Source organism: Podarcis melisellensis (assembly GCF_964234715.1).
Source record: "Podarcis melisellensis genome assembly, chromosome: 13".
Taxonomy (NCBI): domain Eukaryota; kingdom Metazoa; phylum Chordata; class Lepidosauria; order Squamata; family Lacertidae; genus Podarcis; species Podarcis melisellensis.
Genome location: NC_138545.1, coordinates 55,640,821 through 55,659,111, shown reverse-complemented (window position 1 = coordinate 55,659,111; position 18,291 = coordinate 55,640,821). Strand labels below are relative to the sequence as shown.

Here is an 18,291-nt window from a genome sequence, read left to right as displayed (position 1 = left end):
ATGACTCTGAGAAGCCCACAAACACACACAGCATTAGCAACTGCCCCTTCCTGCTGTTGTTCCGCAGCAACTGGTTTTGAGGCACACTGTCTCCAGTACCAGAGGCAGAATATAACCATCATGACTAGTAGCTGTGAGGAATGGCAGGACCCAGACGAGTGTGCACCAGGGGAAAGGGGCTGCTGGCTGACTCGGGAGAGGGGCCCTGTGAACCAGCCAGGAGGCAAGAGGCAAAGGCAGGAAAACCTTCAGAGTTGGAGGGTAGAGTTCAAGATGGGTTGGTAGATGAGGAGGAAGAGGCAGGTCAGGCAAGTGAAGGGCCAAATGCTTCCCCACCCTCTCCCAGAACCAGGAGGAGTTTGAAGAGGGAAGAACAGAGGCATTTCTTATGCAGCTGTAGTCTCCACCTGTGTGCATGCAGCCCAACAGGGAAGGTGCATGTGATGGACAGCAGAGTGAGACCAGGATCTGGGGATGCAGTGCCTCAGAATTCCACCAGTGGGCTGGAGCCTCTCTCTGATTGGCCACCAAGCCAGAGGGGGTGGAGAGGGAGAATAAAAGGAGTTGTTTCTGAGAGATGGAGATGGAGAGATTTGGTTCTGATCAGTGTGTGGAACATCTACCCTAAGGAAAATATCTACAGCTAGAGAAAAGAGCCTCTGAGCTTAGGCTAGAAGACAATGTTGTGTGTGTTGGGAGAGTATTCAGACAGGAGTTGGAGGGCTGAGCATGAGCCAGGAGAAGTAGAAGCTGTCTCCTTGGGTCTCCTTCCAGTCAGGAGAGGAGACATATTCTAGAAAGAAAAGAAGAACCTAAGTCCAGTTAAGAGGGGTGTGGGGATCCCCTGGGTCTGTTGTATTACTTGAAGCACCTCAGGGGTGTGACTGTTAAAAGGTTGGGTAACTGACAGAAAGTACCACCTGGTTTAAGAACCAAAGTATTAAGATATAACACTATGACGAACACACAGTGTCCCCGGACATTTGACAGTCTATTGATCCCTAGCCACTACTGTGCTCGCTTCCCCGCTGCCACCAACCCGTTACTCTCGGGTACACACTGAGTCCAGACAGTTTTAAAAATTGAACCAAATAACCAAGTTTATTTTATAAGCATTAACAAGTTTATGGTTTCAGATATTTTTTCTTGTCAGTCTCTTAACCTTAGTTTCTTTACAGCCTATACCTTCCTAATACCTTCTGACTTATTATCCCAACTGTTTAACTGACTCCTCTTAACAGATTCTCTCACTCTCTCACATCAGACTTGCCCAACCCACCGACTTATCCTCCCTCTCTCTTCTCTAACTCCAGACTCACTTCTTAACAACTCTAACTCTAACACCTCCCCTTGGGTTCCTATTGGTTAATCATTTTACACTTAGTTAACCCTTTCCTTATGACCCAGTATGATGTCACACACCTACAGGAGGGCAAACGCCACAAACACAACAACTGAGTTAAGGAACTGAAGTGAAATAACTGAAAATAAGCTGAGCATTTACCATCTAGTCTAGAAACCTGTAACATCTACCTGAAACGTAATAACTGAATATAAGCAACTGAAGTTTAAAAGAAGCTGTGCTTGATTAGAAGCCTGTCACATCCATTAGTTTTAATATAATTATTAAGTTAATCATTTTCTGAAAGAACATTCCTTCCTGATATAACCTTTGTTTTATCCACTTTGTTCTGTAAAATAAATCTTTCTTTGTTCAACTTTTGCCTGAGTTTCCAAGTTCTTAAGAATTCCTTCACACAAAATCCAAGAGATAGCCTTTGGTGGTTATAAATATACTTATAGGGATCATACAGAAGTGGGGGATTCTTCACAGTGCATAAACTGGTGGAGGGGTGGGTATGTAGAAATGACTATGTGTCAATTTTGTACTCCTTTGGCTGGCAAGGGCCCTTGACAGTAGCCAGCGATAGCCTTATCCTCCATGAATTTGCCCAGTCCCCTTATAAAGCCGTCCGAGTTGGTAGCTATCAATAACTGTTGTGGGAATAAAGGTCACAGTTTAACTATGTGCTGTGTGTAGAAGTCCCTCATTTTGCCTGTCATTAATTTCTCCATATTCAGCTTCAGTGGATCTCTCAGTTGGGCTCTTGTGTTACAAGAGAGGAAGAAAACCATCTCTCTATTAAACTTTTTTCACACAATGCATAATTTTATATACAGTACCTCTAAACCACTCGCTAAAGTAAAATGTTCCAAATACTGTAACTTTTCTTCACAGGGAAGTTGCTCCTTACCCTTGATCATTTGGGTTGCCCTCTTCCTGCTAAGATCCCCACCTCTCACAACAAGTATTACTGCAAGCTCATGTTTAAATGCCATCAGCAGAAACGGTTCTTTGCCTTTGCGTGAGTGACCAGATGTGAGGATTGGTTTGTCTTACAAATGAGTTGTGGTTCATTTGCTTATGCAGAGTGTGCAAGTGTGATGAGAGTCCCCCTGTTTTCCATATATATATATATATATATATATATATATATATATATATATATGCTTTCGTAGATTTTCACGGGTACAGGAATGCAGGTTTTGGTGTCCTCGGGTGTCTTCCCGTGTAAAAGTTGGGGTGTCTAGGCGACGTTTCGACGAGGTCTCACTCGTCATCTTCAGGCTGGTGCTTCCGGCTTCTTGTTACTGGAACAGAGCAGGATCTCAGTGTTTGAGTTCCTATAAATACTGTTGAGGGGGTGTGGTGTATAGCCTCCAATGTTCTGGGCAGAGAGGAAGTTCCCAGGCTAGTGTGCCTTTTCTTCTTTTGTTCCTTAATTACTTGAGGGATATCTTGAGTGATTTCTTGAGTGATATCCTGAGTACCACTTAGGTGGGTCATTAGGTGTGGATTAGTTGCTAAAGTCTTTGTGTCTTGACCTCTTGAACTTTGTTCAAGAGGTCACAAAGTTCAAGAGGTCAAGACACAAAGACTTTAGCAACTAATCCACACCTAATGACCCACCTAAGTGGTACTCAGGATATCACTCAAGAAATCACTCAAGATATCCCTCAGGTAATTAAGGAACAAAAGAAGAAAAGGCACACTAGCCTGGGAACTTCCTCTCTGCCCAGAACATTGGAGGCTATACACCACACCCCCTCAACAGTATTTATAGGAACTCAAACACTGAGATCCTGCTCTGTTCCAGTAACAAGAAGCCGGAAGCACCAGCCTGAAGATGACGAGTGAGACCTCGTCGAAACGTCGCCTAGACACCCCAACTTTTACACGGGAAGACACCCGAGGACACCAAAACCTGCATATATATATATATATATATATATATATATATATATATATATATATATATATATATATAAATAAAATACCCCGCCCATCTAGGCAGCTCCAAACAGATTAAAACAGATTAAAAACAGAATAAAACATCAAACATTAAAAACTTCCCTAAACAGGGCTGCCGCCTTCAGATGTCTTCTAAAAGATAGTTGTTTATTTCCTTGACATCTGATGGGAGGATATTCCACAGGTCAGGCACCACTACTGAGAAGGCCCTCTGCCTGGTTCCCTGTAGCCTCACTTCTTGCAGTGAGGGAACCCACCAGAAGGCCCTCGGAGCTGGACCTCAGTGTCTGGGCAGAACAATGGGGGTGGAAAACACAAGGGCAGACTAGGACCAGCTTGAGAAGGTTTGATCTTCTGCCTCCCCAACTCAGTAGGAAACATGAGGCAGCTAGGACTTGGCCATGTTTTGCAACTACAGGAAGTCTTTAAGGGAGAGGAGACTTTAAAGCTAAGCTAGGCCTCCACGGTCTGAGGCAGAAATACCCTAAGCAGTCTCAAAACAGCTAACATTCTCCTTTCCCTTCCTCCCCAACAACAAACACTCTGTGAGGTGAGTGGGGCTAAGAGACTTCTGAGAAGTGTGACTAGCCCAAGGTCACCCAGCAGCTGCATGTGGAGGGGCGGAGACACGAACCCAGTTCACCAGATTACGAGTCCACCGCTCTTAACCACTACACCACACTGAGAACAGGATGTTGGGTGAGACATGCCCCTTTGGGTCTGATCCAGCAGGCTCTTCTTGTGTTCTTAAGAAATGGAGAGGTGCTTCTTCCCAAAGGGAACACAAGACCTGCCATTTGTTCAAATAAATGAGGATCGGCACATTAGTCACATGTGGAGATAGTAGGAATGAATCATGCCTGCATATTTCAGTGGGGGCTGAAAGAAGATGCTGAGGAAAGGACTTTGTAAGGAGACCATGAGAATATCTTGCACACAGAAAACCACACTAGCAAGGACCTGTTTGCATTTCTTAGGCAGTGATGGACAGAAAGCCAAATCTTAAGACATTTGCTTCTACTTGGACAAACAACCAGGCCTGCCTGTAGCCTGGCCCTGGTCAAAGCCTGGCAGGCAGCTTGTCAAAGCAGCAGAACTGCCCTCTGTGCACAGCTGGGACTGCTTCCTAGTTCTGCTTGAAGGCAGCCAGACCACCTGCTGCTGCTGCCATGCTAAGATGTCTACCTGCCCAGCAGGAGAGGTGCATAAAGATCTAAGGTGTGGCACGGTGACACACTTCTCTATTCCACCAGAGATGATGCCAAGGGCTACAGAGGAGCTCTGGCTGACCCAGTAGCCTGGTTCATCCAAGGTTGGTCCCGTTCTGGCACACTCATTTCTGTAGCTCAAACTCAAGCTAATGTTGTTTCAAGCAGCTCCCTTCAAGGAAGGCATCCTGCTTGGACATGTTTCTGTGGTTTGAGACTCTCACTATACTCACCCTCAAGACCTTAAAGATTTAACTACGTGTCTTCATTTATGTGCCTTTAAAACTGTGTTATCCCCTGGCACCTCATTCCAGCGCTATCTTCTATACTTTATTAACCCAGTATAGGTAAACTTTGGACCCTCTCTGCAATATTTGAGAGACGCTGGTTTTGTCACCTTTATATCCTACTTTTTCTGCGTCAAAGGAGGAATTAATACTAAATATACAAAATGACAAACGGATCAAAAAAGGGGGTGGGAACACCAGCGGAAAGGAGGCCATCGAGACAAGAAGAGGGGAAGGAGGCGAAAGAAATCAGAGACTATGACAGCTTGATGGCCGAAATAAGAAAAGAATTTAAAAATAATGAACAATATATTGAGAGAAAGCTATTAGAAGTACAAAATACTTTAGACAAGAAATTGGAGGGAGTGGTGGGTGAATTGACAGGAAAAGTTAAAGATTTATCAGTAAGAGCTAAGGTTCTGGAGGATTCAATGAAAAGGGTGCAAAAAGATACGAAAGACAGTAAGAAGGAGGTGGACAGGATCAGAGTAGAAGTTAAAGAGATAGGAAAGATACAGGAAGAGCTGTTGGATAACATGGCTATGACGCAGATGAGACAAAACCAATCAAATTTGAAATTTAGAGGAATACTGGAGAACTTAAATGAGAACATTAGAGCTAAAGTGGTGAAAGAGTTGGCAATTTGGTTAGACAGGAAGGAAGAAGAGATAAACCACTATTTAGCAAATATCTTCCGAATAAGGCCAAAATCGGCTAAAGCCAAAGGGAAAAAATTGCCAGGAGATGTATTAGCCATGTTTAACTCGTTGGAGATAAGAAATGAAATATTGAAACAGAACTATAACAAAAGGCTATATATTGAAGGAAATCTAATTATCATATTTAAAGAGATTCCTTCGAGATTTCTTCGAAGGAGAGACCCATATAAAAAATTAACAAATCAATTGAAGAAAAATGGGATCCTGTATAGATGGGAGTTTCCGGAAGGTATTTCATTTTATTTTAAGGAAAAAAGGTTTAAACTGTCTACCATTTCAGAACTTCAAAAATTTGCAAGGAGATACGAGAAGGATCTGGGAAAGATGGTGGGGGGGAGGTGGGGGAGCAGCAGGGGGAGGAGGGGGAGGGCGAGGGGAGTGAAGAAGAAAGAGAGGAAAGCTCAATAGGAGAAAGGGAAGAAGTAGAGAAAGAAGACAAGGAACAGTAGATCTTATCTAGATTTGATAAATTAATTAATACTACACAACAAATGGCTTTAAAAATACTAAATTGGAATGTGAATGGGTTGAACAATAAAAATAAAAGGAACCAGATTGTACATGTACTATTGAAAAAGAACTGGGACCTAATCTGCCTACAAGAGACTCACGTAATAAATAAGCACAAGAGGGTATTGAGCAACAAGAGACTAGGATTGGACTTCGTGACATCGGATAAGGTTAAGAAAAGAGGGGTGGTGTCGGGCTCAGGAGCAGAGGCACAGGGGAGAGAGGAAATGGAGAGCGAAGGGGTAGAATCTGAGGGCAGCGTAGGGGAGTATGAAAGTGGCCCGAGAGATTCCATGAGCCTCTCCAGCGAATCAGAAGATTCCCAGAGGGTGGCGCCGATGGCCAGGGCAGGGGGGGTCCCAGGGGGGACACACCAGAAGCAAGGGGCCAGCGGGGACTCCCAAAGCAGCAGCGGGAGATCAGGACCAGCTCCTCCACCAGAGCGTAGTGAGGGGGAAGAGTCACATGTATCAGGGCCAGCTTCTCCTCCAGCAGGGAGAGAAGATGAGTCAGGGCTGGCCACGCCTCCATCGCAGAGTGAGGGAACGGAGGGGAAGTCAGGTTCAGCTAGCCTCCCGGAAGGGGGAAGCAGTGACAGGAGCAGTGTAACGGTCAGGAGGAAGGTGGCCGGCTGGGCGCGCGCGCCAAGTTCGAATGTACAGGCGCACGGCACAGCAGGAAACCCGGATTGGGAACCAGGTCCTAAAGCCCGCCGGAGGGAGGGGGAAGACTCAGGGGACTCAGCGTCAGAAGAGTCTAGAAGAGGCGAGACCCCAGCGGACAGGCGGGCCCAGAGGAGAAAAGAGCAAAGGAAGAGGTGGAGCAAGGCTAGAGTCTTAAACTGGTGTCAGGGGGGAGGAGATTCAGACGGAGCTTCAGCGGTCTAGAGTTTGAGACGTAGAGCTGCGCACCGCGGCTTTGAAATCAAAACTGAACTTCAATAAAGACTTTTGTAAATAGTAACGCACTGGCGTTGGTCCTTTGTGAGCTGGGACCTCGGGCAGCTCTGACAGGTGGTAATATATATAAAGGAAAAATTTGATCCACAACTATTGTACAAAGACGATCAAGGGAGACTGGTTGTAGTTCAGATGGTGTTTCAAGGAGAAAAAATAATTGTTGTTGGAATATATGCACCAAATGACAAAAAGTCAGTTTTCTTTTTTGAATTAGGCAACAAGTTGATGGAATGGATGGACCAAAAAATGATATTGATGGGTGTGAAGGGATAATGAGCTGCTTGTGCGTAAAAGCTTGATCCCTCTGGTGTTTGGCTGGTCAACCAAACCGAGGCACTAACGGAGCCTCCCAAGGCGTGACTCCGTTAGTCGCTGGTAGAATCTGACAGTGGGCGTCTACGAAATTTACGCCAACATAAAAGTTGTTTCACGGACATGCGCCTTCGTGACTCTCTGCGTGACAGCTTCCGGCGAAGGGTGGGAGTTGCCAACGGGGGTCTTGTTACCTCTGCACTATTCTCACTAGAAGTATCCCAGAGCCCTCCCTCCTCCGACTCCCCTTCTGCCGGAGCTTCTGCTCTCCCCCTGCTGGTTCCCTCCTCCGCTGCAGAATCTCTCCGAGTCTGCTGGAGCCTCTGCACCATCTCTCTTTCCGATGGCAGTTCCCTGACATCCACCTCCCCCTCAGGGCCCCCTTCACCCCCCGCTTCCTCTCCCACTGGCGGTGAGGGCGGAAAGCCCCTAAAGGAACTCTCCTCGTCGTCCGAGGATTCAAACACTTCTAACCATGGCGTACCGTCTCTCTCCCCGTCTTCCTCTTCTTCGTCGGAGTCGGCTTCCTCACCCACCCCTGACTCTGGGAACCCTCCAAACTCTCCTTCCTCATCGGTGGTCCCAAAGTGTTCCCTTCTAAATCGTGCCACGGGTTGCGGTTTTTTTGGGAAACGCCGATGAAATGTTTCTATTAAAACCTCGTCATTGACTACCTCAGCGGGTACCCAAGTGTTTTCCGACTCTACTTCCCCCTCCCATTCTACCAGATATTCCACCTGATCCCCCTTCCACCTGGAATCAATGATTCCTGCCACGTTCATGTCGCGTTCTCTCTCTTCTATCACGGGCGTTCGGGAGACCTCTCTCTCACGCTCCCCCCCCCATTCACGTCCCTCTCGGTACGGCGACAGTAATGACCTGTGAAATACTGGGTGCAATTTCATGTGACTGGGCAGTCTGAGTTTGAATGCTACTGGGTTCACCTGCTGTATGACCTCAAAGGGTCCCAATCTTTTGGGTTTCAGTTTCTTACAACCCCCCTTGAAAGGTAGTCCCTGGGTGGATAGCCACACCCGGTCTCCCACCCTTACAGTTTCACCTTCCCTCCTATTTTTGTCTGCTTGCTTTTTATATTCTTCCTTGGCTCTCTCTAAGTTAAGTTGTAGCTGACGGTGGATGGCTTCCATCTCTTCAACAAAATGTTCCGCCGCCGGCACACTCCACCTCTCCCCTCCTTCTCCTGGAAATGCCCTGGGATGACACCCATAATTTGCCAGAAAGGGACTCAGCCCTGTGGACACGTTCTCAGCGTTGTTGTAGGCAAATTCTGCCAGAGGTAACTTATCTACCCAATCATTTTCTCGGTCCTTTACATAACACCTCAGGTATTGTTGTAAAATCCCGTTTGCCCTTTCCGCTTGCCCATTTGTTTCCGGGTGCCGGGCAGTGGAGAAATTGATTTCCACGTGCAGTAAGCTCATAAGTTTCCTCCAGAACCTGGAAGTAAACTGTTTCCCTCTGTCGCTAAACACCCTCAAGGGGGCGCCATGCAACCGGAAAATATGCTCTACGAACAACTTGGCGGTTTCCTCCGCTGTGACCGCATGTGAACAGGCTATAAAATGACACATCTTAGTTAATAGATCTACCACTACCATGACCGCCGTTTTGCCCTTGGATTTTGGCAGGTCCGTCATAAAATCTATGGAGACTGCCTCCCATGGCCTTTCCGGTGTGGGTAAGGGTTGTAAGAGCCCCGCTGGCGCCACCCTCTCCCCTTTCGCTCGCTGGCACCTGTCGCAACCCCTGACATATTCCCGTACATCCTCCCTCACCTTGGGCCACCAAAACTCCCTGGTAACCAACCACATGGTTTTGTGCTGTCCAAAATGCCCCGCTGTGGGGCTATCATGCAACTGCTTGAGTACTCTGCCCCTCAGTTCCCCATCGGGTATGTACAGTGCCCCTTTGTAATACAACGCCCCACTCTTTTCTTCAAACCCCCCTGTGTTCTCCTCTGTCCTCCTGAGTTCTCTGAGTTTCTCTTGGGCGTATTCGTCGTTCTCCGTACCCTCTAACAGTTCTTTCTGCCCCACCAAAGCCGCCCCACACACCCAGCGGTCTTCAGGGATTACGTGCCTTGCTTCCGGCGCGCCCTCCCCCTCTAAGTACTCAGGCTTTCTGGAAAGAGCGTCCGCCCTTACGTTCTCGGACCCTGGCATGTAACGAATCTCAAAATTGAATTTGGAGAACTCCTGGGCCCATCTCACTTGTCTCTGGTTCAGCACTCGGGCTGTTCTCCAGTACTCCAGATTTTTGTGGTCAGTCCGGACTTGAACCTTGTGCTGCGCCCCAATCAGCAAGTGCCGCCATCTCCGGAATGCTTCATGAATGGCGAGCAGTTCTCGGTCGTATACTGTGTAGTTCCTCTCGGATTTGTTCAACTTCCGCGAGAAGAATGCACACGGTCTCCATTCAGACGCATCTTTCCCCGGCTGGAGAAGCACGGCCCCTACCGCTCGGTCTGACGCGTCAGTCTCCACTCGCATTGGTTGCCGTAGATCCACGTGCAAAAGTTGCTCCTCCGACGCAAACGCTGCCTTTAATCGTTCGAATGCCCCTTGCGCTTCTTCCGTCCAAGCAAATTTTTTCTTGCTGCTAAGACAATCCGTGATGGGCGCTGTTAAATGGGCAAAGTTCTTGATGAACTTCCTATAGAAGTTTCCGAAGCCCAGGAACCTTTGCACGTCCTTCTTGGTCTTTGGTGTTTTCCATTCCAGTACCACTTGAACCTTGCTGGGATCCATAGCCAACCCCTTGTCAGACAACCGGTACCCCAGGAATTCCACCTCCCTGCTATGAAACTGGCATTTCTCCAGTTTCACCCACAGCCGATTTTCTCGCAGTTTGCTCAGTACTTCTCTAACATCTCGCACATGCTGCTCCTCATTCTCTGAGTACACCAGGACGTCATCTAAGAACGCCACGCAGTTCTTGTAAAGCAATGGCCCCAGGACGTGATTCATGAATGATTGAAAGCAGGCGGAGCCCCCTTGTAATCCAAAAGGCATAACTAGGTACTCAAACGCCCCCAAGGGGGTGAACATAGTGGTTTTCCACTCATCCCCCTTCCTCACACGTATCAAGTTATATGCCCCCCTAAGGTCCAGCTTGGTAAAAATCTTCCCTTTTCTCACCCGTGTCAGAATGTCATCAATTCTGGGCATAGGGAAAGTCACTGGTTCTGACACAGCATTTAGGGCCCTGAAATCACACACAAGCCTGGGTTTGCCCGTGTTTTTTTTGTCCACAAAGAACACTGGGCTGCCCCCCACCGCTCGTGACTCTCTGATGAAACCTCGCTTGAGGTTCTTGTCAATGAACTCCCTTAACTCCTGCATCTCACGGTCTGACATGGCATACAGCTTGCCCACTGGCAATTGTGCTCCTGGGAGTAAGGTGATTTGACAGTCAAAGGGTCTGTGCGGGGGCAGTTTATCTGCTTCCTTTTCACTGAAGACGTCAATCAAATCAGCGTATTGTGGTGGCACCTTCCCCTTGTCAGTCACTTCCATCCCTGCTAGAGTGGCTCTGGCCCCTGCCTGACCCTCTCCCTCCTTGCAGTGTTCTAGGCAATGTGCTGAACCAAAGGAAACCACCCTCTGATGCCAGCCTACTAGTGGATCGTGTAGTGCCAGCCAGCTCATTCCCAGAATGATGGGAGCTCCTCCCAAGGTGGCTACATTAAACGCTATCAGTTCTGTGTGTCTTGCCACCCTCATAATCATTGGTACAGTCTGTTGGCTCACTTCTCCCCCCAACAGTTCCCTCCCATCAATCGTGGTTACTTGCAAAGGCTTACTTAATGGGAGAGTTTGTATCTGGTGTTCAGCAGCAAACTCCTTACTCATGAAATTACAGGAGCTGCCTGAATCCAATAGCGCTTTTATCTTTAGTGGGTGTCCGTTTGACAGTTCCAGCAACACCTCTATCACAAGCGCTGGTCTTGGAGGTTCCGGCGTGGGCACATTCACTACTCCCTGGCCTGGCTGCTGTGCCCTGATGTTGGCAACCAGGCGTTGGCTTTTACTTGCTCCTCTATTTCTCCTTCCTCCTTTCCCCCAACAGTTCCCGCCATGCCCTGCCATTCCTTCCTTTGCGGACAAACTCTGGCAAAGTGCCCTGGCTGTTGGCAGAGATAACATCTCTTGGCACTCTTTCCCTCCTTCTTCCGCCCTTCACTGGTGTTTGAAACTGCGCGCGCGCGCGCTGTTCCCAGTTCCATCGGCTCTGCGGGCGGGAAAGACTGCTCCGGAATCTCTGGAATGCGGAAGTCCTTCCAACGTTCCCCCTTTCCTTCCCGCTTTTCCAAAGCTCTTGCTTCTTGGCGCGCTCCTATGGACAGTGCAGATTTAGTCAGCTGATCCATAGACTCCGCCCTGGGCGCCCGGGAAAGTTCATCTTTCACGGTCGGAGAGAGCCCTTCTTCAAATAACATTTGAATAGGTTCACTTGCTAGATCCCACCCGTCTATGAATAAGCATAGTGAACTCAGTCCAGTATTCACGTACAGATCGGCTCCCCTGTTTGCACCCCATCAACTGCCTCCGCACCACCCCCTGCTCAATCTCGCTGGAAAACATCAAGTCCATGGCGCGAAAAAACTTCCTCGTGTCCTTTAAGATATCATTATTGGCTGCCATCAGGGGTCGAACCCAGTCCCTCGCCCCTCCCTCTAGATGGCTAATTACGTACGCCACTCTAGAGTTCTCATCGGTGAAGTCATCAAACAGTAGATTGAGAGCATATTGCATCTCCGTTCTAAAGGCTTGATAGTTCCTGGGATCCCCCCCAAATCTCTGCACCAATCCAGGCACCTTTCTGGCAAGTGGGGCGGTTTTCCCCTTATCCGCATCTTGAGCCCTCCTCTCCTCAAGCCTCGCCGTTTGCAGCGCGAGCTGGACCTCCATCGCCCTGTACCTTTCCTCCAGGCTTGGACCTGCTCCAGCTCCAGCTCCTGCGGTTCCGGCTGGTTCGCTCATGATGCCCTCTGCTTGCACAAGCTGCTTTCAAAGACTGTCAGATTGCTGTGAAGGGATAATGAGCTGCTTGTGCGTAAAAGCTTGATCCCTCTGGTGTTTGGCTGGTCAACCAAACCGAGGCACTAACGGAGCCTCCCAAGGCGTGACTCTGTTAGTCGCTGGTAGAATCTGACAGTGGGCGTCTACGAAATTTACGCCAACATAAAAGTTGTTTCACGGACATGCGCCTTCGTGACTCTCTGCGTGACAGCTTCCGGCGAAGGGTGGGAGTTGCCAACGGGGGTCTTGTTACCTCTGCACTATTCTCACTAGAAGTATCCCAGAGCCCTCCCTCCTCCGACTCCCCTTCTGCCGGAGCTTCTGCTCTCCCCCTGCTGGTTCCCTCCTCCGCTGCAGAATCTCTCCGAGTCTGCTGGAGCCTCTGCACCATCTCTCTTTCCGATGGCAGTTCCCTGACAATGGGTGACTTCAATGGGGTAGTATCTCCAAATTTGGATAAGTTAACAAAAAAGCAAGAGACGAAAGAAGGTAAATTACCCCGATCTTTTTTTGATATGGTCAATAACTTGGGATTAATCGATGCATGGAGATTCAAAAACCCCACTACAAAACAATACACTTTTTTCTCAAACCCAAACCAGAGTTGGGGGGAAAATACATAGCAACTGGATATCGAAGGAATTGACACAGAATTTAACTAAGTCTGAAATTCTTCCACGAACTATATCTGATCATAATGCGGTTTCCATTGAGCTAAAAGGCAAGGATGTTAAAGCAGGCAGATGGAGAATGAATGAAATTTTATTTAACGATCAGAAGATTGTAAATAAGGCCATAGAAACAATTGAAGAACAGATCTTAATACAGATCATGGAAAACGAAAGAAAATTAACTACCAACCCTAGTGAGGAGACTGCAAAACAGAATATAAAGATATTACAAGCCAAATTTTCTACAATAATTAATCAAGAGATAGAATGGAAAATTAAAATGATGAATCAGAAGAATTTTGAATCTGCAAATAAGATAGGGAAATATTTGGCGTGGCAAATAAGAGAAAGGAGGAAACAAAACACGATCTGTAAGATAAGGGAAGGAGAAAGGATTGTGGAAGAACCAAAAGAAATAAAAAGGATATTCCAAAAGTATTATAAGGACTTATATAAAAGAGGAAAGGAAACAGAACAAGAAATAGATCGCTTTTTGCAAAAACATCACCTGAAGCAAATCTTAAAAGAAGAAAAAGAGGCATTAGATCAGACAATTACACAAGAAGAGATAAAGAGGGCTATAAAAAAGATGAAAACTGGGAAAGCGCCGGGGCCAGATGGCCTTTCGGCCAAATATTACAAAACACTAAGTAACCAAGTATCCCCAGTGCTAGGCGAAGTGATGAATAATATACTAAAAGAAGGAAGGATCCCGAATACTTGGAAGGAAGCATATATCACATTGATTCCTAAAAAAGATGTAGATGCTCTGGAAGTGAAGAACTAACAGGCCAATTTCATTATTAAATAATGACTATAAGTTATTTGCAGACGTAATGGCAGGTAAACAAGGTAAACAAAAATAAAACCAAAATGTTGGTTAAAAATTTAACTAAGGAAGAAACGATAGATTTAGAACAAAGGGCGGAAATTACGGCAGTTAAGAAAGTGAAATACCTCGGAGTGTAGATTACGGCTAAAAATTTAAACCTATACAAGGATAATTATGAGGTCACCTGGAGGAATATAAAGAAAGACTTGGAAATTTGGGGGAGGATGAAACTCTCCTTTTTGGGGAGGATAGCAGTTGTCAAAATGAACATTCTGCCCAGAATGTTGTTTTTATTTCAAACTATTCCCGTACTTAAAGGCTTAAAACAGTGTAAAGAGTGGCAGAGAGCCCTGGCGAAATACATCTGGCAGGGGAAAAGACCACGAATAAAAATGAAAATACTGGTAGATAAAAAGGAAAGAGGGGGCTTCTCCCTTCCGGATCTGAGCTTATATTATGAAGCGGCGTGTCTACTTTGGTTAAAAGATTGGATAAAATTGGAAGATAGGGATATACTGGACCTGGAAGGCTTTAATAACAGGTACGGGTGGCACTCGTACCTGTGGTATGAAAAGGTGAAGGTCCACAGGAGCTTCCTAAACCATATTTTCAGGGGACCAATATACCAGGTATGGGAGAGAAATAAAAATCTTCTCGAAAGGAAGACCCCCTGGTGGATCTCACCAATAGAGGCCTTAACGATTAGGAAAACCAATATGGAAGAGAAGAACGCCACCTATGAAGAACTTGTTAGAAAAACAGAACAAGGGCCCAAACTTAGACCTTATGAAGAGATAAAAAATTTATTCACTGGTTGGTTGCAATATCACCAGGTGAATGACTTGTTAAAAGAAGACAAAAAGAAACTAGGTTTTGAAGACAAAAAATCTAAGTTTAACGTAGAGGTAGTAGAAGGCAAGAACAAAACATTGTCTAGAATATATGATATGTTATTAGAGTGGCATACAAAAGATGAGGAGGTGAAGGATGCAATGATTAAATGGGCAATTGACTTCGGCTAGAATATCGACTTTGAAAGGTGGTTGGAACTGTGGAATAGTAATATAAAGTTTACGGCCTGTATGGCACTGAGAGAAAATATCTGGAAAATGATATACAGGTGGTATCATACGCCGGTGAAATTGGCCAAAATGTACAGGTTAAAGAATAAGAGATGTTGGAAATGTGGTGAAGCGGAAGGAGATCTTTACCATATGTGGTGGCTATGCAACAAAGTGAAAGGCTTTTGGGAATCAATATATAATGAGCTTAAAAAAATATTTAAATATACCTTTCCCAAAAGACCTGAAGCTTTTTTGTTAGGAATGATGGGCAAAGAAATTAAAAAAGAAGATAAGACAATATTTCTTTACGCCACCACAGCCGCAAGAACTATGCTGGCACAAAATTGGAAATCGGAAACTATACCCAGCATAAGTGACTGGCAGGTCAAAATGGTAAACTACGCCGAGCTTGATAGACTAACAGGTAGAATACGAGACCAAGATGAACAGAAATTTCAGAAAAATTGGAGTAAATATTGGAAATATATTGGAACAAATTTGTAAAGTGAACTGGCGGGGTTAGAATAATTCTAACAGCGATTGGTTCTAAGATTAAAAATCAAATACGTGATTGCGGAATTTATTTGACACTTACCAAAAGGGTGGAGGGGAGTCCAAGGCTCGGTAGAGCCTAAAACATTATGATTTTCTTTTATGATTTTTTTTGGATAGTTTGGGGAAGGGAAATAATAAATTGTGTAAATGAATTATATTTATACGTATATGTATACTGATATAGCTATTGGTATGTTTATGTTTATTTCTAGTTTTTATATGTATTTATATTGTTATATTTTTTGTTTTTGCACAACTTGAATAAAAAATGTATTGGCAAAAAAAAAGGGAAGGCATCCCAAAAGGGGGGGCAGGAGGGGAGAAGCGATTTCCCACCCAAAGAACCCCAGCAGCTGGAAATGAGTGTTGCTTTACAAGCTTCCTGCCCTTTCTTTTGAGCAACAGCCACTTTCTTCTGTCACCTTGTGACTGCAGTTATTTTGGCATCTGCTGTGCTCTGTGCATCAGGACAAATAAAGCACATTGGGGTTAGGTGTGCCAGGCTTTTAATGAGTGAGGTGCAAGTTGGCACTGGTGCCCTGCCTTGCAAATTAGCATCACAAAAGTATAACCGGATCACAAAACATTTTATTCAGGTTGTTTACCCAGGTATTCCTTTGGTCACTTATTAGTAGCATGTCAAAGGAACCAGGTCTCTTTCTGTTTACACATGCTTCCGAGCTGGTTGCCTAGAGGAGATTCTTACTCACCACAGATGATCAGGCAAGAGATGGTTTGTAAGTCTGGCTCCACCTCCTTCTCGGTAGTGGCGCCTGCCCTGTGGAACGCCCTCCCATCAGATGTCAAAGTGATAAATAACTACCTGACATTCAGAAGACATCTTAAGGCAGCCCTGTTCAGGGAAGTTTTTAATCTGTGATATTTTAGTGTATTTTTGGTTTCTATGGAAGCCGCCCAGAGTGGCTGGGGAAACCCAGCCAGATGGGCGGGGTACAAATAATAAATTATTATTATTATTATTGACAATGCCTGCTCATAGCGCAACCTCCAACCCAACCTCCAAGCTAGATACACCAAAGGCCATCCAGTTCAACACATCCAGTTCATACCAGAAACAAGCCAGTTTCTTTGAAACAAGAAGAAATTGCTGAGCCTTTTGTAAATGTGTCCACCTATACAATGCTCTATACTCATAGCTGAAAGCATTTCTCTGGGAAAGGCCTTCCAAAACTCTCATTTTAGGTAATTAGTCTCATAAAGTTCATTCATTATTTTGAAGTGAAAAAAAGTAATGTCAACACTGCTAGCAACAGCTTTCCAGAGATTCTGGAAGAGAGGGAGTGAGGCGAGTGACTTTTCTTTCTTTTTTTAAAGCAACCCTTTAACCACAGGTTAAAGGTTGACAGGAACCCAACAGCTGTAGCTCCTATCCCAAACACCAGCAATTTTAAACCAAGAAGGCCTGCCCTGCAGATTTATATATTTTCAAAGTGTTCACCTTCCGTTCTCACTGACCAGGCAAACTCTCCCATCTTTCAAAGCCTGTAACTGTTCTTGTTTTCCTCCAAACCATCCTCTGATCAACAAGTTGTGCCCCGTCCTCATTCATAATGCATGAGAGAGTCAATTAATATATCTACTCTTCTTTAAAACAGCAAAGAGTCAGCGCAGAAGAGCTCTTAAGTGCTTAAGCCTGAGATCATGAGGTGCCCCAGGAGAACGTGATGGAGGCTATGTCTGTGGAAAAGAGGCTCACACTAGTGATGTTAAATTCTTGAGAATAATCTTTTGGAGAACATTCTCAAGAATATTCTCAATTAATGAGAATATTAGATAATTTTCATTTAAAATAGGAGAATATTCATTTAATGCATTTAATGCTTCTAATAGGTCTAACACTTAATAACTGTTTTGGTGACTAAAACACAGCTTGATAAACAAAACTATATGCATACGTAGAAAAAAGAAGTCATTAACATTAAATATATTATCGTTATATGATAATATATTTCAGTATGTCAAATATAAATGGCACCTTGTACCAATGAATGGCACTGCAAAAATCAGTTACTGGCACTAAATAAAAATATAGAAATGTAATGACTTCCTAAAAATCCCTGCAACCCTCTCTCCCTGCCCACACGACCCGGGTTGCTGTGCATAAGAGCAGCCTGGCAGACAAGCAGCAGCAAGAAAAAGCCCACCTGCCATGACCATCCAAGTATCTGTTATACATGCCTGGTCAATTCTACTATCCACAATCAGGTTATGGATGGCACTGGTCTTACTGGTCATTTACCTGGTATTACACAGCACCACCTTGAGGTCCTGTAGGCCTTGTTGATACCTGCATCCTTCTGGTCAGGACCAGACCTGGAGGCAGGGACAGCCTTAAGACAATGACTAAACTGGCCTACTTGGTAATGACGTGGTCTAGTTTTAGTGTAACTCCTCCTCCTGCCCATTATCACTGAGATTGGATGTCCCAATGCCTCTACCCTAGTGTTGGCTGGGGCTCACTCCTGGGCAGGCCTGTCTCACTCCCCCTAAAACAAATTAACTTATGCAAATTAGCTAGCTTAACTAAAATCAAATCCAGGACAAGTCATTCAGAAGGAATCATGAAATCACAGAACTGTAGAGTCAGAATGTGCCCTCAAGGGTCATCTAGTGCAACCCCTGCAATGCAGGAATCACAACTCAAGAATATCCCTGACAGATGACCACCCAACCTTCATTTCAAAACCTCCAAGGAAGGAGAGTCTACTGCCTACTGAGAGAGATCGTTCCACTGTCAAACGGCTCTTACTCTCAGGAAGTTCTTCTGAATGGTTTGTCCCCTGGCATTCCACCCACAA

At 45.5% G+C, this 18,291-nt stretch overlaps 1 protein-coding gene across 5 annotated transcripts in view; it reads right to left on the bottom strand.

Annotated features, from left to right (window-relative positions):
* The window catches only part of GRK3 (G protein-coupled receptor kinase 3), a 159,316-nt gene that overhangs the window by 124,465 nt on the left and 16,560 nt on the right, over window positions 1-18,291 (bottom strand). The gene's annotated exons all lie outside the window — the stretch shown is intronic.